Consider the following 21,581-nt stretch of genomic DNA (forward strand, 5'->3'; position numbering starts at 1 on the left):
TAGGCTTGAAATGCCTCTTGATCATGGAAAAGATCCTCAGCATGAAAGAGAAAAGACAGATTTGTAGACTTGGATCATCAACATATGAGGAGACATTGAAGTCATGGGGAATGAATGATCTCATTCAGGAAGAACGAGAATGAAGAGAAGTGAGGGGAGGACAGCGGGTGAGGATGAGTCAATAAGAGGACAAGGACAGAGTCCTAGGGAACACCCAACCTCAAAAGAAGGGTTAGAGAAACATGTATTGAAACAAAACGCTGTGGCTTTCCTCCTACGCCCTCTTCTTCAGAGGATCTAGCACAGAGCCTGGCACGGGGTAGGTAGGTGCTCAACAAACCAGCATTGAGTAAAGAGAGAGGAGAAAAAGGTAGCCTCAAATTAAAGAAGGACTATATTTCCAAAAACACAATGGTCAATAATATTCATTATTGACCAATATAATATTTATATTTAACATTTAATTAGAATCTTATTTGTTAATATTTGGAAAATACGTACTATTGCTAAGAAGTCAAGTAAGACTTTAGGCATACGCTACAAATGTGGAACATTTGGAGGATACCGTTTTCTTTGACATCATTTCTCGGGAAATCCTGAAAACAAATACTAGCATCTGATTCTTGTACACGCTGTGCAAGCATCTAGGATACATACATTAAGAAATTTTACTTCAAGGACAGCAACAATTTCTGATTTGCTTTGAAACGATAGGTTAAGTCTTTTCCTACTAAATGAAAATTTCCAATTTACCATGTAGGAAAAAAATAAAATCCTCCTGAGCACAAAGAAACCCCCCAGGGCACAAAAAAATCACTTGGTCCCTCATTTTTAAAGATGCATGCATGCATGATGAAACAACATAAAAGCACACGATAGATAAATATAGGTCCAAAAATCTCTCTGAATCCACATTTTGCTGTAAAGGCAAGCAGGGACCAACACAGGCGCAAAGGTGGCCATTCTTGGACACAGGTAATCCCATACACAATACCATATTTCCTCTCCTCCTTTCTAATAAGCCTTCAGCCCCTAATTAATGTTTCTTGCCCATCTCCTTTTTCTTTGAAACAGCTAATTGTTAACCAGGGACCTGAGACTCTCTCATGTCTATCAACAAAACAGCTAGAAGAATCCATTTCTCTGTTCAGACAAATCTCAGCCCTAAAAACATACCCCTCAAGCCTCAGAGGGAGAGCTTAGTGACAAACTGTTATGTCCAAAGCATGAATTGATCGTAAAATGAACAATACCTTGAATAGGTGCATCAGATACAAACCCTCTGGGAAAAAACTCAAACCAATTGCTATCAAAGGAAGTGACAAGTACCCACAAACCAAGAAGAAATGGACATTGATGCTACTCCCATTGGCCATTTAATAGGTGATGCTAACAGAAGAAAAATTTGACCTTCAAAGGAAAAAAAGAAAATGCTCTATTTCCCAAATCCAACTAATTTCCCCCAAAATTACTTTTTAATAAGAGGAGAATAATTAATACTCTTTGCTAAATTTCAACACACAGAAAATGAAAACAGCAAAGCAAAACAGCAACCTGGAAAAGGGAAACCAAAAGCACCAAACAGTCCAGAGCTACCTCTCTTCTTGGTCTCACCAACCCTTCAATGCTCCCCAAACTCACCTCAGCCTGGACCTAAGCCTCTCACCCAAAAGGGAGGTTTCCCAGCAGTGCAGCAAGATCAAACTGGTACCCATTTCATGACCATATCAATGAGAACAACGAGAAAAGCAAGAAAAGCGAGGCTATTCTGAAAGCTCTAGTGATTACATATAAAAGAAACTGGGTCTCTAGGGGACATTCTTGAAAACCTGAGATCAACTCCCGGAAAAACACTCTTGACCACTTACCACTACCGGAAGCTGCTAGATGGCAGATCAGAATCAGCATCTCATCAGTAAAAGAGGAAGGTGTTGCAGGAAAGCAGCTTCCCTGCCAGTGAAGAACTGAGGGAGTAAAAACGGTCCTTGGAAAAATACCAAAAGCCCAGAAGAGTTACTCCTGGAATAGTTGCCTACTGCTGCTACCAGGGCAGAACTGGTTAATCTTGGAGAAACAAAAGGAAGCTCCCTATAGGCTGTCTTCACCAGGATGGCGTCTTCTGTGGGAATCAAGAGTTCACAAGGACAGACGCAGACAACGAAAGGGGTCACCAGCTACGGCTTCTGCTTAGCAAACTTTTATCAGCCCTCGACTGAGGGAGATTAGTAAATATCTTTGGAGTTCCTACCTGTTTTTCCCAGAGATGAAGGAATTAGCAATGTCAATTTTTTAAAAATTATTACAAGGGGAGTTCAACTCTCTTATGGATGAAAGCTAAGCACACTCAAGCAACATGTAATATGCAGAGCGATGACTTCTTCTTTCCCAACATCCTTAATTTCAGCTCAGAGGAAGCAAACAATTAACCCTAAGGGTGCTGAAGAACAAACACACACGGGAAATAGATTTAAACGTGTTAGTTTAGAATCGCTTTGAGACGGTTCTGGTTTTTAAGATGGGATTAGATGAAAACAAAATATTTTGGTTCGTAGCTATTTTTAAAAGAAAGAATTATGGCTATTTTTCAATACATCTAAAGCCGTTTATGGATTTTCCAGAAGTTGCATCAGATTTGCTGTTAAGTATTGAAACCAAATATGTTTTAATCATGTCTCTCTAACCAGAGCAAGTTGATCCCCTGTGTCAATCCCACTCTCCTGAAACAATGTGGTACTGAGCCCTCAGGTTTCCACAGAGAGCCAGATCAGAGAGAAGGGAGGGACTTTCCCTGCCAGGGCTCCACAGTCACAAAAAAAAGGACAGATTTCTTGACACAAGAGTGATGGCTTTCTTCCTTGCATGATAAAAAGGACCAAGAACAGCCTATATGAGGAAGAAATCATTTCTTTAAAATATTTACAATGAAAAACTTTTTTCGAATTTAAAAAGAATTAAGTATAGCCTCTATACCATTTTTTAACTTATCATATTGACAACTATTATAAGTCTGGTAATTACCTTTGCTGAAGAATATTTAAAGAAATCTACACCTTTTCCTACATTGTTAGTGGGAATAGAAGTTGATAAAATATTTTTAAAAGAAAACTAAGTAATGCCTATCAAATATAGAAATGTGTATGTTTCTATCTCTTAGGAATTTACCTTACAGATAATCCCAAACATATGCAAACATATCTGTTCATTATAGCACTGTGACAGCAAAAAACTAAGAATGGCTTAAATATAGGGGCCTGGCTAAGTAAGTCAAGGTACATTCATACAAAGGAGTACTACACAGCCATCAGGAGGGGATAGAACTGTAGTGAAGAATCTGATAGCCTGGGTTCAGATCTGGCTCCATCAGTAACTGGTCAGGTGACTCTGAGCAAGTTCCCAAACCTCTCTGGGCCTCAGTTCCTCATCTGTAAAAAGGTGATAATTATAGTACTTACCATAGAGGATTATTGTGATTAAGACTGTGCTTGGAGCATAGTAGATGCTCAATAATTATTAGCTATTATCAATGAAAGAGGTAGGCCTCTTCAGACTGACTTGGAAAGATGTCTAAGAGGTATTGTCAAGTGAAAAGAACAAGTTGCAGAAGAGTGTGTATAGGGTAACCCCATTTGGTAAAAATATTTTAAATGTGCTTGCTGCTTACTGTTTCTTCCAATTAAAATATAAGCTTCTTGAGAGCAGGGACTTTTGTTCACTGTTGTAACGCCAGTGTCCATAATAGGCATTTAATAAATATTTGTTGACTGAATGAATGATAACTGGAAAGCCAAGCAAGAAGAAATAATTAATAACAACTACCTCTGAAGAATGGTATAGGGGTGGAGGGGCTGGTGGGCCTCTCCACCCCCATACCATTTTCATTGGTTCTTACCCTTTTGTACTGCTTAAATTTTTCACAGTCAGCTTGTATGCCAACCAATGAAAATGCAGCTCTTAGAAAATAGTGATTTTGTTTGCAGGGAACATCTTGAGATCTACAGCTGACCCCACTAGCAGCACACTGATGGGGGAGCAAGTGATGATTTTCCCCATAATCTGATAAATTAATGAGTCAGAAAGCAACTTACAAAAGAAGGAGAGCAAAGAGCTCTTTTTCTCTTCTTGGTCTTCCATTGATCTTTCCAAAGTTATTGCTATAATCTCCAAGCCAGATCCTCTGCCTTAGTCCATGGGGACCCCTTTCCATTATCTAAACATCAACTGCACATCCCTACCTTGGCATCTTTGCTCAGGCCATCCTCTCCTTTTGGGAGACCTTTCCCAATCTATCCTTAAAGGACCACATCACATATTCCCTCCTCACCCCCAGTCTTTTCTGACCATCTTCCTAGCATCTCTGGTCCCCCTCTCGTGGGCACTGCCAGAGACCAGGTTTAGGTTTGGTACTGTCCACAGGTCCTTATCCTACAGTGTCTGCTATCTTCCCTCCCAGCTTATAGGTTGCTTAAGGTAGGACTGTAAGAACTGTGTCTTCAGTTTTGCAAGCCCCCTCACACACACACAGACACACACACACAGACACACACACACACACACACACACACACACACACATGGCCCTACACTGTGAAGGAGAGAGTCAACATTAAGGAGCTACATGTGGTGATTTTTTCCATTTGCCCAAAAGTTTCTGACATTCTTGTCATCCTTCCTGAAATTTCAAGACTAGAGTTGGCTTTCTTTGGATTACTAAGCATAAAAAATAATTTTACAGTGTCATAGGATTATGTACTTACAATCACAGAGCATCAGATTTATTTGTCCCATCAATTTAAGTCCCAAAGCTCTTTATCCATCTCCGGAATATAAGATTACAGCAGTCACCACTATTCCTCTGCCAGGCTCCCTTGTCACCCACATTTCCCCTTGACTCTCTTCCTCATTTCATTCTGATCTGTGCTTAAAGTCACCCACTCCGAGAGGCCTGCCCTGGTCAGCCCACCCAAAACAATACACACACCCCTATCACTCCCTATCCCTTATCTTCCTTTATTTTTCTCCATAGGAAAAATACACAGGCATAATACTGTGTATTTTCTTGTTTCTTGTCCAGTTTCCCCCTCCAGAAGGTCAGCTTCAGGAGAGCAAGGACTTTGTCTTGTTCACTGATGTATATACCCAGGGCCTAGAACTGTGCTTAGTAAGTGCTTGATGAATGTTGAACAAACAAATGAGTAGTAATAATATATTTGGTAGCTCTTTGCTGCTTACTAAATATGTATGCATCCTCCTCTAGAATGTGAGCTCTTGTCTCATTCTCTGTTGTATTTTAACAGTGACCAGCAGATAGTAATTCATTCACAATTGAATTAAAGTTGAACTTTCAAGTATAATTCTCTTTATGACACTTTCCATTTCTATTAAATTTCCCTTTATATTGTGCCCTCAACTTAATTTCTCTCAGCTCACCTTGTCAGTCCCCAAAGTAGTACCAGGTGACAGGCCTAATTTAAATAGACTTCATCACAGGTGATATCTTAGAGTGAGATATCAGAACCCTTTGTAGCTACATCTTGAAGCATCAAATTCAGGGGAGGAGGAGGAGGCTAGGGGAAAGGATAGAGGCCTATAGCACATCAAAGGTGAAGAAAGCAGCTGCTCATTCTTCAGGGCATGAACATAGGATCTGCACTTGCTCTGGATAACCCAAAAGAAAAGTATATCTCTGCTCAAAGTCACAGGCAAAAATAAAGGTTTAAAAGTTCTGCTTTTTTCCTCTCCTAGGGACATAACCAAAAGAATTGATGACAGGGTTTCAAACAGATACTTGTGCACTGATGTTCATACCAGCATTATTCACAATAGCCAAAAGATAGAAACAACCCAAATGTCCATCAACAGATAAACAGATAAGCAAAATGTGGTATATACATACAATGGAATAATATTCATCCTTAAAAAGGAATGAAATTCTGATACATGCTACAACATGCATGAACCTTGAAAACATATGCTAAGTGAAATAAGCCAGATACAAAAGGACAAATATTGTATGATTCCACTTATAGGATGTACCTAGAGTAGGTCAAAAAAAAAAAAAAAATAGAGGTTACCAGGGACTGGGGGAAGGAGAAAACGGGAAGTATTCTTTATTGGGTATAGAGTTTCAGATTGGGATGATGAAAAAATTCTGGAGATGGATAGCAGTGATTCTGCTATCTGAATACACAGATTCTGAATGCACTGAATGCCAGTGAACCATATACTTAAAATGGTTAAAATGGTAAATGTTATGTTATTCCCACTAGATAATATTACCTGAACAGGACTTAAACTTTAATCTTCATTAGGCAGCACGTATATTGTCAGAACACCAAAAGTTCTGTGTTTTTAAAAGGCCTTATTTTGCTTTAAAACCTTACTTTTCACAAATGTCCTACATGTCTATAATCTAGAGTTTCCAAACAGCTTTCTCAATGAACACCTCAATTTGTCCTCACAACAATCCAGTGAATTATGTTAAAGGAATTTTGAGAGCATTATATCTGAGCATTTGAGAGAAAAGTTTTTCCTAACTTATTCACCCTCTTACCTGGTCCTACAACTTCACACATATTTCATCACAAGGAGGAGATGGAAATTTTTATACTTAAGAATCTAAATCACCAACAGATGGAGAGATATACCATGTTCTTAGATTGGAAGAATCAATATTGTGAAAATGACTATACTACCCAAAGCAATCTACAGATTCAATGCAATCCCTATCAAATTACCAATGGCATTTTTTACAGAACTAGAACAAATCATCTTAAAATTTGTATGGAGACACAAAAGACCCCAAATAGCCAAAGAAGTCTTGAGGGAAAAAAACGGAGCTGGAGGAATCAGACTCCTTGACTTCAGACTATACTACAAAGCTACAGTAATCAAGACAATATGGTTCTGGCACAAAAACAGAAACATAGATCAATGGAACAAGATAGAAAGTCCAGAGATAAACCCACGCACCTATGGTCAACTAATCTATGACAAAGGAGGCAAAGATATACAATGGAGAAAAGACAGTCTCTTCAATAAGTGGTGCTGGGAAAACTGGACAGCTACATGTAAAAGAATGAAATTAGAATACTCCCTAACACCATACACAAAAATAAACTCAAAATGTATTAAAGACCTAAATGTAAGACCGGATATTATAAAACTCTTAGAGGAAAACATAGGAAGAACACTCTTTGACATAAATCACAGCAAGATCTTTTTTGATCAACCTCCTATAGTAATGGAAATATAAACAAATGGGACCTAATGAAACTTCAAACCTTTTGCACAGCAAAGGAAACCATAAACCAGACGAAAAGACAACCCTCAGAATGGGAGAAAATATTTGCAAATGAATCAACGGACAAAGGATTAATCTCCAAAATATATAAACAGCTCATGCAGCTCAATATTAAAGAAACAAACAACCCAATCCAAAAGTGGGCAGAAGACCTAAATAGACATTTCTCCAAAGAAGACATACAAATGGCCAAGAAGCACATGAAAAGATGCTCAACATCACTAATTATTAGAGAAATGCAAATCAAAACTATAGTGAGGTATCACCTCACACAAGTTAGAATGGGCATCATCAGTAAATCTACAAACAACAAATGCTGGAGAGGGTGTGGAGAAAAGGGAACCCTCTTGCACTGTTGGTGGGAATGTAAATTGATACAGCCACTATGGAGAACAATATGGAGGTTCCTTAAAAGAAATACCGTATGCTAACACATATATATGGAATCTAAGAAAAAAAAAAAAAAAAGGTCATGAAGAACCTAGGGGCAAGACGGGAAAAAAGACACAGACCTACTAGAGAATGGACTTGAGGATATGGGGAGGGGGAAGGGTAAGCTGTGAAAAAGTGAGAGAGTGGCATGCACATATATACGCTATCAAACGTAAAATAGATAGCTAGTGGGAAGCAGCCGCATAGCACAGGGAGATCAGCTCGGTGCTTTGTGACCACCTAGAGGGGTGGGATAGGGAGGGTAGGAGGGAGGGAGATGCAAGAGGGAAGAGATACGGGAACATATGTATATGTATAACTGATTCACTTTGTTATAAAGCAGAAACTAACACACCACTGTAAAGCAATTATACTTCAATAAAGATGTTTAAATAAAAAAAAACTGACAATAATTAGGTTTTTATAAATATATTAAAAAAAAAAACTAAAAATAGAATTACCATATGATCCAGCAATCCCACTACTGGGCATATACCCAGAAAAAACTGTAATTCAAAAAGACACATGCCCCCCCAATGTTCATTGTAGCACTATTTACAATAGCCAGGTCATGGAAGCAACCTAAATGCCCATCAACAGATGAATGGATAAAGAAGATGTGGTACATATATACAATGGAATATTACTCAGCCACAAAAAGGAACAAAATTGAGTCATTTGTTGAGACGTGGGTGGATCTAGAGACTGTCATACAGAGTGAAGTAAGTCAGAAAGAGAAAAACAAATATCGTATATTAATGCATGTATGTGGAACCTAGAAAAATGGTACAGATGAACCAGTTTGCAGGGCAGAAGTTGAGACACAGATGTAGAGCACAGACATATGGACACCAAGGGGGGAAAACTGCAGTGGGGTGGGGATGGTGGTGTGCTGAAATGGGCGATTGGGATTGACATGTATACACTGATGTGTATAAAATTGATGACTGATTAAAAATAAATAAATAAATAAACACAATCCGATACAAATCCATTACTAGACCAAAAAAAAAAAAAAGAACCTAAATCCACACAGCTTTTCTGAACAGAATAAATAGCATATTTCTTAGAACCTGTGAATATGTCTAGCTTCACTACCAAGACAGCTAAGAAAACTAAAGAATTACTGAGTTTTTAAAATTTTTATTTATTTATTTTTGGCTGCATTAAGTTTTTGTTGCTGCACACGGGCTTTCTTTAGTTGCCTCAAGCAGGGGCTACTCTTCATTGCGGTGTGCGGGCTTCTCATTGCAGTGGCTTCTCTTGGTGCGGAGCACGGGCTCTAGGTGCATGGGCTTCACTAGCTGTGGCACGTGAGCTCAGTAGTTGTGGCGCACGGGCTTAGTTGCTCTGTGGCATGTGGGATCTTCCTGGACCAGGGCTCGAACCCATGTCCCTGCATTGGCAGGCGGATTCTTTTTTTTTTTTTAACATCTTAATTGGAGTATAATTGCTTTACATACATAGGTCCCCATATCTTCCCTCTTGCATCTCCCTCCCTCCCACCCTCTCTATCCCACCCCTCTAGGTGGTCACAAAGCATCGAGCTGATCTCCCTGTGCTGTGTGGCTGCTTCCCACTAGCTATGTATTTTACTTTTGGTAGTGTATATATGTCCATGCCACTCTCTCACTTTGTCCCAGCTTACCCTTCCCCCTCCCCGTATCCTCAAGTCCATTCTCTAGTAGGTCTGCATCTTTATTCTGGTCTTGCCCTTAGGTTCTTCTGATCTTTTTTTTTTTTTTTTTTTTTTTAGATTCCATATATATGTGTTAGCATACAGTATTTGTTTTTCTCTTTCTGACTTACTTCACTGTGTATGACAGTCTCTAGGTCCATCCACCTCACTACAAATAACAAAGTTTCATTCCTTTTTATGGCTGAGTAATATTCCATTGTATATATGTACCACATCTTCTTTATCCATTCATCTGTTGATGGACATTTAGGTTGCTTCCATGTCTTGGCTATTGTAAATAGAGCTGTAATGAACATTTTGGTACATGCCTCTTTTTGAATTATGGTTTTCTCACGGTATATGTCCAGTAGTGGGATTGCTGAGTCATACGGTACTTCTATTTTTAGGTTTTTAAGGAACCTCCATACTTTCTCCATAGTGGCTGTATCAATTTACATGCCCACCAACAGTGCAAGAGGGTTCCCTTTTCTCCACACCCTCTCCAGCATTTATTGTTTGTAGATTTTTTGATGATGGCCATTCTGTCTGGTGTGAGAGGATATCTCATTCTAGTTTTGATTTGCATTTCTCTAACAATTAATGATGTTGAGCATTCTTTCATATGTTTGCTGGCAAGCTGTATATCTGCTTTGGAGAAATGTCTATTTAGGTCTTCTGCCCATATTTGGAGTGGGTTGTTTTTTTTTTTGATACTGAGCTGCATGAGTTGCTTGTATGTTTTGGAGATTAATCCTTTGTCAGTTGCTTCATTTGCAAATATTTTCTCCCATTCTGAGGGTTGTCTTTTCGTCTTGTTTATGGTTTCCTTTGCTGTGCAAAAGTTTTTAAGTTTCATTAGGTCCCATTTGTTTATTTTTGTTTTTATTTCCATTTCTCTAGGAGGTGGGTCAAGAAGGATCTCGCTGTAATTTATGTAATAGAGTGTTCTGCCTATGTTTTCCTCTAAGAGTTTGATGGTGTCTGGCCTTACATTTAGGTCTTTAATCCATTTGGAGTTTATTTTTGTGTATGGTGTTAGGGAGTGTTCTAATTTCATTCTTTTACATGTAGCTGCCCAGTTTTCCCAGCACCACTTATTGAAGAGGCCGTCTTTTCTCCACTGTATATTCTTGCCTCCTTTATCAAAGATAAGGTAACCATATGTGCATGGGTTTACCTCTGGGCTTTCTATCCTGTTCCATTGATCTATATTTCAGTTTTTGTGCCAGTACCATACTGTCTTGATTAGTGGAGCTTTGTAGTATAGTCTGAAATCTGGGAGCCTGATTCCTTCAGCTCTGTTATTCTTTCTCAAGATTGCTTTGGCTATTTGGGGTCTTTTGTGTTTCCATACAAATTGTGAAATTTTTTGTTCTAGTTCTGTGAAAAATGCCAGTGGTAGTTTGATAAGGATTGCACTGAATCTGTATATTGCTTTGGGTAGTAGAGTCATTTTCACAATGTTGATTCTTCCAATTGAAGAACATGGTATATCTCTCCATCTATTTGTATCATCTTTAATTTCTCTCATCAGTGTCTTAAAATTTTCTGCATACAGGTCTTTTGTCTCCTTAGGTAGGTTTATTCCTATATATTTTATTCTTTTTGTTGCAATGATAAATGGGAGTGTTTTCTTAATTTCACTTTCAGATTTTTCATCATTAGTGTATAGGAATACAAGAGATTTCTGTGCATTAATTTTGTATCCTCCTACTTTACCAAATTCATTGATTAGCTCTAGTAGTTTTCTGGTAGCATCTTTAGGATTCTCTATGTATAGTATCATGTCATCTGCAAACAGTGACAGCTTTACTTCTTCTTTTCCGATTTGGATTCCTTTTATTTCTTTGTCTTCTCTGATTGCTGTGGCTAACACTTCCAAAACTATGTTGAATAATAGTGGTGAGAGCGGGCAACCTTGTCTTGTTCCTGATCTTAGTGGAAATGGTTTCAGTTTTTCACCATTGAGGACGATGTTGGCTGTGGGTTTGTCACATATGGCCTTTATTATGTTGAGGAAAGTTCCCTCTATGCCTACTTTCTGGAGGGTTTTTATCATAAATGGGTGTTAAATTTTGTTGAAAGCTTTTTCTGCATCTATTGAGAAGATCATATGGTTTTTATCCTTCAATTTGTTAATATGGTGTATCACATTGATTGATTTGCGTATATTCAAGAATCCTTGCATTCCTGGGATAAACCCCACTTGATCATAGTGTATGATACTTTTAATATGCTGTTGGATTCTGTTTGCTAGTATTTTGCTGAGGATGTCTGCATCTATGTTCATCAGTGATATTGGCCTGTAGTTTTCTTTCTTTGTGACATCTTTGTCTGGTTTTGGTATCAGGGTGATGGTGGCCTTGTAGAATGAGTTTGGGAGTGTTCCTCCCTCTGCTATATCTTGGAAGAGTTTGAGAAGGATAGGTGTTAGCTCTTCTCTAAATGTTTGATAGAATTCGCCTGTGAAGCCATCTGGTCCTGGGCTTTTGTTTGTTGGAAGATTTTTAATCACAGTTTCAATTTCAGTGCTTGTGACTGGTCTGTTCATATTTTCTATTTCTTCCTGGTTCAGTCTCAGAAGGTTGTGCATTTCTAAGAATTTGTCCATTTCTTCCAGGTTGTCCATTTTATTGGCATATAGTTGCTTGTAGTAATCTCTCATGATCCTTTGCATTTCTGCAGTGTCAGATGTAACGTCTCCTTTTTCATTTCTAATTCTATTGATTTGAGTCGTCTCCCTTTTTTTCTTGATGATTCTGGCTAATGGTTTATCAATTTTGTTTATCTTCTCAAAGAACCAGCTTTCAGTTTTATTGATCTTTGCTATGATTTCCTTCATTTCTTTCTCATTTATTTCTGATCTGATCTTTATGATTCCTTTCCTTCTGCTAACTTTGGGGGTTTTTTGTTCTTCTTTCTCTAATTGCTTTAGGTGTAAGGTTAGGCTGTTTATGTGAGATGTTTCTTGTTTCTTAAGGTAGGCTTGTATAGCTACAAACTTCCCTCAAAGAACTGCTTTTGCTGAATCCCATAGGTTTTGGGTCGTTGTGTTTTCATTGTCATTTGTTTCTAGGTATTTTTGGATTTCCTCTTTGATTTCTTCAGTGATCTCTTGGTTATTAAGTAGTGTGTTGTTTAGCCTCCATGTGTTTGTATTTTTTACAGATTTTTTCCTATAATTGATATCTAGTCTCATAGCCTTGTGGTCGGGAAAGATACTTGATACGATTTCAATTTTCTTAAACTTACCAAGGCTTGATTTGTGACCCAAGATATGATCTATCCTGGAGAATGTTCCATGAGCACTTGAGAAGAATGTGTATTCTGTTGTTTTTGGATGGAATGTCATATAAATATCAATTAAATCCATCTTGTTTAATGTATCATTTAAAGCTTGTGTTTCCTTATTTATTTTCATTTTGGATGATCTGTCCATTGATGAAAGTGGGGTGTTAAAGTCCCCTACTATGATTGTGTTACTGTTGATTTCCCCTTTTATGGCTGTTAGTATTTGCCTTATCTATTGAGGTGCTCCTATGTTGGGTGCATAAATATTTACAATTGTTATATCTTCTTCTTGGATTGATCCCTTGATCATTATGTAGTGTCCTTCTTTGTCTCCTGTAATAGTCTTTGTTTTAAAGTCTATTTTGTCTGATATGAGAACTGTTACTCCAAGTTTGTTTTGATTTCCATTTGCATGGAATATCTTTTTCTATCCCCTTTCAGTCTGTATGTGTCCGTAGGTCTGAAGTGGGTCTCTTGTAGACAGCATATATACGGGTCTTGTTTTTGTATCCATTCAACCAGTCTATGTCTTTTGGTTGGAGCATTTAATCCATTTACATGTAAGGTAATTATCGATGTGTATGTCCCTATTACCATTTTCTTAATTGTTTTGTGTTTATTATTGTAGGTCTTTCCCTTCTCTTGTGTTTCCTGCCTAGAGAAGTTCCTTTAGCATTTGTTGTAAAGCTGGTTTGGTGGTGTTGAATTCTCTTAGCTTTTGCTTGTCTGTAAAGCTTTTAATTTCTCCATCAAATCTGAATGAGATCCTTGCTGGGTAGGGTAATCTTGGTTGTAGGTTTTTCTCTTTCATCACTTTAAATATGTCCTGCCACTCCCTTCTGGGTCACAGAGTTTCTACTGAAAGATCAGCTGTTAACCTTATGGGGATTCATTTATGCGTTACTTGTTGTTTTTCCCTTGCTGCTTTTAATATTTGTTCTTTGTATTTAATTTTTGATAGTTTGATTAATATGTGTCTTGGTGTGCTTCTCCTTGGATTTATCCTGTATGGGACTCTCTGTGCCTCCTGGACTTGATTAACTATTTCCTTTCCTATATTAGGAAAGCTTTCAACTACAATCTCTTCAAATATTTTCTCAGTCCCTTTCTTTTTCTCTTCTTCATCTGGGACCCTTATAATTCGAATGTTGGTGCATTTAATGTTGTCCCAGAGGTCTCTGAGACTGTCCTCAATTCTTTTCATTCTTTTTTCTTTATTCTGCTCTGCAGTAGTTATTTCCAGTATTTTATCTTCCAGGTCACTTATCCGTTCTTCTGCCTCAGTTATTCTGCTATTGATCCTTTCTAGAGAATTTTTAATTTCATTTATTGTGTTGTTCATCTCTGTTTGTTTGCGCTTTAGTTCTTCTAGGTCCTTGTTAAACGCTTCTTGTATTTTCTTTATTCTGTTTCCAAGATTTTGATCATCTTTACTATCATTATTCTGAACTCTTTTTCAGGTACACTGGCTATTTCCTCTTCATTTGTTAGGTCTGGTGGGGTTTTGCCTTGCTCCTTCATCTGCTGTGTGTTCCTCTGTTTTCTCATTTTGCTTAACTTACTGTGTTTGGGGTCTCCTTTTCGCAGGCTGCACATTCATAGTTTCTGTTGTTTGGGGTGTCTGTTCCCAGTGGCTAAGATTGGTTCAGTGGGTTGTGTAGGCTTCCTGGTGAGGGGACTAGTGCCTGTGTTCTGGTGGATGAGGCTGGATCTTGTCCTTCTGATGGGCAGGTCCACGTCTGGTGGTGTGTTTTGGGGTGTCTGTGGCCTTATTATGATTTTAGGTAGCCTCTGTGCTAATGGATGGGGTTGTGTTCCTATCTTGCTAGTTGTTTGGAATAGGGTGTCCTGCACTGTAGCTTGCTGGTCATTGAGTGAAGCTGGGTCTTGGTGTTGAGATGGAGATCTCTGGGAGATTTTCACCATTTGATATTACGTGGAGCTGGGAGGTCTCTTGTGGACCAGTGTCCTGAACTTGGCTCTCCCACCTCAGTGGCACAGCCCTGATGCCTGGCTGGAGCACTAAGAACCTGTCCTCCACACGGCTCAGAATAAAAGGGAGGGAAAAAAAGAAAGAAAGAAGAAGATAAAATAAAATAAAATAAAATAAAATAAAATAAAATAAAATAAAATAAAATAAAATAAAATAAAATAAAATAAAATAAAATAAAATAAAGGTATTAAAATAAAAAATAATTATTAAGAAAAAAAAATTAAGTAATAAAAAAAAAAAGTGGACAGACAGAACCCTAGGACAAATGGTAAAAGCAAAGCTATACAGACAAAATCACACACAGAAGCATACAAATACACAGTCAAAAGAAGAGAAAAAGGGAAAAAATATATATATATCGTTGTTCCCAAAGTCCACCTCCTCAATTTCAGATGACTTGTTGTCTATTCAGATATTCCACAGATGCAGGTACATCAAGTTGATTGTGGAGATTTAATCCGCTGCTTCTGAGGCTGCTGGGAGAGATTTCCCTTTCTCTTCTTTGTTCGCACAGCTCCCGGGGTTAAGTTTTGGATTTGGACCCGCCTCTGCGTGTAGGTCGCCTGAGGGCGTCTGTTCTTCGCTCAGACAGGATGTGGTTAAAGGAGCAGCTGCTTCGGGGGCTCTGGCTCACTCAGGCTGGGGGGAGGGAGGGATACGGATGCGGGGCGAGCCTGCGGTGGCAGAGGCCAGCGCGACATTGCACCAGCCTGAGGGGCGCCATGCGTTCTCCCAGGGAAGTTGTCCCTGGATCACGGGACCTTGGCAGTGGCGGGCTGCACAGTCTCCCAGGAGGGGAGGTGTGGATAGTGACCTCTGTGTGTTCACAGGCTTCTTGGTGGCGGCAGCAGCAGCCTTAGCGTCTCATGCCCGTCTCTGGAACCGCTGATAGCTGCGGCTCGCGCCCATCTCTGGAGCTTCTTTAAGCAGCGCTCTTAATCCCCTCTCCTCGCGCACCACGAAACAAAGAGGCAAGAAAAAGTCTCTTGCCTCTTCGGCAGCTCCAGACCTTTTCCCGGACTCCCTCCCGGCTAGCTGTGGCGCACTAGCCCTCTCAGGCTGTGTTCACGCAGCCAACCCCAGTCCTCTCCCTGGGATCCGACCAAAGTCCCAGCCCTCAGCTCCCAGCCCCCGCCTGTCCTGGCAGGTGAGCAGACACGCCTCTCGGGCTGGTGAGTGCTGCTCGGCACCGATCCTCTGTGCAGGAATCTCTCCGCTTTGCCCTCCGCACCCCTGTGGCTGCGCTCTCCTCCGTGGCTCCGAAGCTCCCCTCTCCGCCCCCCGCAGTCTCCGCCCATGAAGGGGGTTCCTAGTGTATGGAAACCTTTCCTCCTTCACAGCTCCCTCCCACTGGTGCAGGTCCCGTCCCTATTCTTTGTCTCTGTTTTTTCTTTTTTCTTTTGCCCTACCCAGGTACGTGGGGAGTTTCTTGCCTTTTGGGAGGTCTGAGGTCTTCTGCCAGCGTTCAGTACGTGTTCTGTAGAAGTTGTTCCACATGTAGATGTATTTCTGATGTATTTGTGGGGAGGAAGGTGATCTCCGTGTCTTACTCTTCTGCCATCTTGAAGCTCCTCCCCCAGGCGGATTCTTAACCACTGCGCCACCAGGGAAGCCCAGAATTACTGTTTTAAGTAAACAGGTTAATCACCTATATAGCAAGCAGAACGCCATACCCATAGTTTGAAATCTATAGTTGGAAGAAATGGATTTAACAAACATATTTTCATTCAACAAACGCAGGTACTCTGTTAGGCAATTTGTGAAACATAGAAAGATGAACAAAATGCGATTTTTGCTCGAGACTCTTATCGTGTGCTGGGAGGAGTCAGACATGCAGATGAGAAGATTCTACCAGGAAAGGGAAAACAACAGGCTCTGCTATTGAGAAAGAGACCACCAAACAGGAGAGTTAGTCACTCTATGTTGATTAAAATCTAATCATAATGAAATGTACTAACTAAGATTTAATCAATTCTCTGGAATTTAGCCATTACAAGAGTTTTAGGCTTTTTTGTTTTTTGCTTTCTCACTTTTTAATGCCTGCGTAGGAAGATTCAGCTGACTGAAGTATCAAACCAAGACTTGGTGTCAGCCTGAATGACAGAGAAGTATCTCTGGCCTAAAATTACGATTGGACACATACAATAAAAAAGGAAAGACAATCAAAACACATTATACCCCGATTCTATAAACATCCCCCTGCAGTGAGCAGACTAGAAGCCACCTTGAACCTACTGAAGAAGCATCTCTTTGAGAGGAACCCTGGAATCTATGCTGTAAACCCACAGAGTAAAACGTGGGAAATGCTGAGGTATGAACCATATAATGTTGTGCAACTACTTAACTGCCTTAAACTCTAGCTTCCTGGTTCTAAAATTAAGAAACTTAAAACCTTCTTAAGCTGTTTGTGAAGATCAAATGAGATATTCACTAAATGGATAATAAATGAATATAAAGTATAAGTGCATGTGCAAATTGCACGTACAGTGATAGAACAGGAATAAATAACACATAACCCAGCACCTGTCACACAGTCATTGTCTGGCAAAGGTCAATGTCCTTCCTGCTATCTCTCCAGAATCTTCCCAAATGGCTAGCACATTTCCTAAATCAGAAGAGAAGGGTGACCTCCAGGTTCTGAGCTTCTCCACATCTCCAGTTCTTCCCATCCTGTTACAACCCCCTGCTTTCTCCTCTTCTCTTTAGCATATCCTTTCAACAAGCCATAAAACAGCACAAGAAATATACAGTTTTAAAGAATGAACTCAATAAGGATAAATAGAAGTTTTAGTATTTTCTTCCTGCACCCCAGGGAATTGTTTGAAAACCACTGCTCCATGACAAGGTTCGGCTGGTGAGAGAGGGGCACTAAAAATGTTCCTGCCCCACCCATGTCCTTTTCATTTCAGTGATTGAAACCTACTCACTTCCTATTCAGAAATGAGTTCACCAAACCTTGAAATCATACATACCTTCACTGTCTTTAATATCAAAAAAAAAAAAAGAGAGAGAGAGTTTTCTAACCTCTTGTAGTTTCATTTACTGCCTGGTACTTTCTGTGGTGTGTTGAGCTGAAGTTCACCACAAGAACGTAACTCAACTTCTCCTCCCCCAAGCTCCCCACCAATACTTCCTGTTGGTTGGTTAACCTTTTGTGTAAGGAAGTAAGTTTCCTTACATTGGTCAACACCAACGACTGACCCATTACTGATGGTGCCATTTCCTATGTGGAACTTTCCATCCTCGATGAAAAGACTCACAGTTGAGTTTTAGTTATTACTCAACTAACTCACAAAAAGAACAGAAAGGAAACCAGAGAATGCACGAAGGAAGACATTTCTTTATAAGTTAAGCCCTGATAGGGACCCAGATTTAGGAATAGAAGAGTTTCCTGCTCAACTATTAAAATTTCAGGAATTAAAAGTAAACTAAAAATAATATAAATCCACTACTATACTAAAATTAAGGTGGTATGATTTTTTAAATAAGATACCCAAATTCCTGGATGCTAAAAGTTACCTTTGGGGATGAACTCCTCCCAGCAATTTGGACGTTCCCTCAAGGGCTCTTCTGAATATCCCTTTCAGTGCAGGCACTCAGACACAAAGCAGAACAGTGGGGTTCAGAAAGTTTGTTGTTATCCAAGCCCACTCACCAAAACCAGGTGATTTGCATTTAACTTTCCCTTTCAAATGTATTCTGAACCATGTGTTCCAGAACTAGTTGACCCAGCTCTAAACCAGACAGCCTAACCCAAGCAGACCATTGGCATCCCTAGTTGTAAAAGTCATTCTAACAGTTCGTTTCCAAATGACAAATGCTCCACAGCCAAAACTGAACCCTGGAATAGACTGCTGGCACCAGTGAGAGAAACACTCCCAAAAATGATGTATCTCTTGCTATCAGGGAAGCACAGTGTCTTCTTGGCGCATAATAACCAGAAGATATTTGGGGGCTCTGCTTTTTCATAGATTGACATCATAAGTCATTACAATAATAGGGGGCATTTACGAGAAAGGAGGAGTCAATCTGGATCAGTTTCAGGGCTCCAGTGGTGCTTGCCATCTCAGAACCTTCAAGACACAGGAGCAGCCAGACAATCTTTTGAGACTCACTCCAGCCCTACTTTCTCCTTAGCAGGCTATCATCCAGCAAGAAACAAAGACCAGGGCCACATGGCTTTAAGGAAGCTCTTCCCTTCCTCTCTTTACCCTTTTAGCCTGCCCTGCACATCAATAGGTGTGAACACTCCCTACCCCATGCATGTCATTTGGAAAGTGCAGGATCAAAGTTCAAGATCAAAGAAGTTTGGGCTCCTAGTCAGAACTATCTCTAGGACATTTCACACATTTGTCACCATTTTCTAAGCCCCAATTCTGAACCAACCCCTCTGCAAGGCATTAGGGATGCCAAGATAACCAAGACCTGGTCTCTGCCCTAGCAAGAACCTTTCTAGTGGAAGAGAAGTGAGTTGTCGATAAGTCACTGTGATACAATAGAACAGAAGCTCTAAGAGACGTGTCCCCTTTCCAAATATGTTTTGGAACATAGGGGAAGGAGGACTTATTTCTCTGTGTGTGGAAGTGTCAGGGAAAAACCTCAGGATAACATGTGAAGCTGAGTCCTAAGAGATGAGTAGAGAGGATCTGTTTAGTTCTATGAGCTAACAGTCCAAGAGGAAAATGTCACTGATAGTTTTTATCTCCTCTCCTCAGCTACTACCCCATCCCACCTCAGAGAAAAGCAGCCCTCTACTGTCACCTGGGTTTCCATTCCAAATGGCTAGAGTGAGTCACAGTCACACCTCCTACAGCATTCATGAATGTGGAGGACAGAAGTGAGGTACTAAGGTAAAGGTAAAGGTAATTAAGTAAAGGTAAATTTATCAGTAAATTCATCAGTGAAGGTAATTAAGAGGTCCTGGTGGATCAGAAACCAGGCAAGGGTTAGGCAGGAATTGAATCCTAAAGGCCTCAAGTGGGCACCCCACCTCTGAGGAAAGCAAGCTGAATGCATTCTGTCCTGCATGAGGTGCTGTACTGTAGAGGGTAAGGAAATGCACCCTATTATGAAGCTGGAATACGGCACAGGGGGCATGGTGCAGGAGGTGAAAGCTCAAGATGGCAGGAGGGAGGCTGTCTGAAGTGGCTGCAGAATTATCCCACCCTCTAGAGATATCCCCTGAGGGAGGTGGACAGACCCTATTAAAGGCTTTCTTTGGGGAAATATGAATTCCAGATGAACAATGACAAGGTGTGCATCCCTCCATTTCTGAACACATCCCCACAAATGCTGAGCCACCTTGAGGTAGAATGTGCTCCAATCTCACTGTAGGCCTGTGACCTACAGTGGCTGAGTGGATGATGCAGCTACTTCTGGTGCACCCCCATGTTCCTATGCAACCTTAGGTAAGGAAGGTGGTGTTTTTCAGACATTCCCTTATTGGTAAGCCAATGTTTCATCTTGTACCCAGTCTGTCAAGGGAAGCAGGCATGAATATGTTCCCAGAAAAGCAGGAGAATGAGACATGGGGTTACATCACACCAGAGAACAATGAAGGCAGACACCAAAGTCCTGGTTTTTTCCTAGCTTGGGTGTAAGCTTCAAGAGAGACCTGAAAGATATAGAGGCACCTAGGAAATCTGGCTTAGTGGCCTGTTTCCTCCTGCTCAAAAGGGTGCTCTTGTCCACCATGGCATCAAATCCAGCAAGAATGGAGCAACAGGAGAGCACTGAAGGAGGAAAGGGGCTTCAGACACCTGAGGCTATATTCCTGCCCCCTCATGGCTGGTGAAGGGCAAGGCCTGGGTCAAGATGAAGAGATTTCCTCATGCAAAGAGAAGCCAGAGGACCTAGTGAGCCAGGAGGTAGATGGGCCCCAGGCTGAGCAGCTGGAGTTTGTTCCCTGTGGACAGATATTCCAAGATGAAGAGGAAGAGGAGCTGAGCCCTGCCTAGCTAAGAGACCACGTATTTCTCATTCCCGAGGGCAAGGAGACCTTCCCAACTACACATGTGCAGAAGGGCTCCTCAGAGGTCAAAAGGGAGGGGGCGTCACCTCATAGTAAGTGATGTCACTACCCATAGGCCTCTTTGCTAGAATCCATCTTGGCTAAGAGATGCGCGCAAGCACACATGGGAGGACCCTGAGATAAACCAAATACGAACTCAGAATTTGGCAAAGCAAGATGATTGGCCAAAGGAAACCCACAAGAAATGCCCCATATAAGTGATTCACACTACCACGAGGGCGCGACTCTTTCTCTGAGCCCACCCGTGTGTCAATCCACCTGTACACTTTTTCACATAATAAACACTTCAGTTGTTTCACTACTCTCTGCCTCTGTAGAAATTCATTTTCTGTAAAGCTGACAGACCAGGGCCTTGTCACTGGTCACTGGTCCCTGGTGGTCTATTGTCTAGGATTCAGCGCTCTCATTGCAGCAGCCTGACTTCAATCTCTGGCCGGGGAGCTGAAATCCTAGCCACTGCAGGCCAAGGCCACTGAAATCACTAGCATAGATCCAAGGCTCTCACCTCCTCACTGTAACAGAATCAAATGAGTCCTCCATTTACCTAGATGCCATCTTGGAGAGGAGCAGGGAGAATAGAAGGACCTAAGAGGGCTTCCCTGGTGGCGCAGTGGTTGAGAATCTGCCTGCCAATGCAGGGGACATGGGTTTGAGCCCTGGTCTGGGAAGATCCCACATGCCACGGAGCGACTAGGCCCGTGAGCCACAACTACTGAGCCTGCGCGTCTGGAGCCTGTGCTCCACAACAAGAGAGGCCGCGATAGTGAGAGGCCCGCGCACCGCGACGAAGAGTGGCCCCCGCTCGCCGCAACTAGAGAAAGCCCTTTCACAGAAACGAAGACCCAACACAGCCATAA

The 21,581-nt window shown here is 40.8% G+C and overlaps 1 protein-coding gene across 3 annotated transcripts in view; it reads right to left on the reverse strand.

Moving 5' to 3' along the window:
• ATP8B4 (ATPase phospholipid transporting 8B4 (putative)) overlaps positions 1 to 21,581 on the reverse strand; it is a 324,241-nt gene that overhangs the window by 246,314 nt on the left and 56,346 nt on the right. The window contains exon 1 of one of the 3 annotated variants that reach the window (XM_082387912.1): positions 1,642 to 4,533. The exons of the other annotated variants lie outside the window; for them this stretch is intronic. The gene's annotated coding sequence lies outside the window, so the exon portion shown is untranslated. Of the gene's footprint in view, positions 1 to 1,641; positions 4,534 to 21,581 lie in introns of those variants that run through there. 3 annotated transcript variants of the gene reach the window in all.

Source organism: Balaenoptera borealis (assembly GCF_965194805.1).
Source record: "Balaenoptera borealis genome assembly, chromosome: 3".
In the NCBI taxonomy this organism is placed as follows: Eukaryota; Metazoa; Chordata; class Mammalia; order Artiodactyla; family Balaenopteridae; genus Balaenoptera; species Balaenoptera borealis.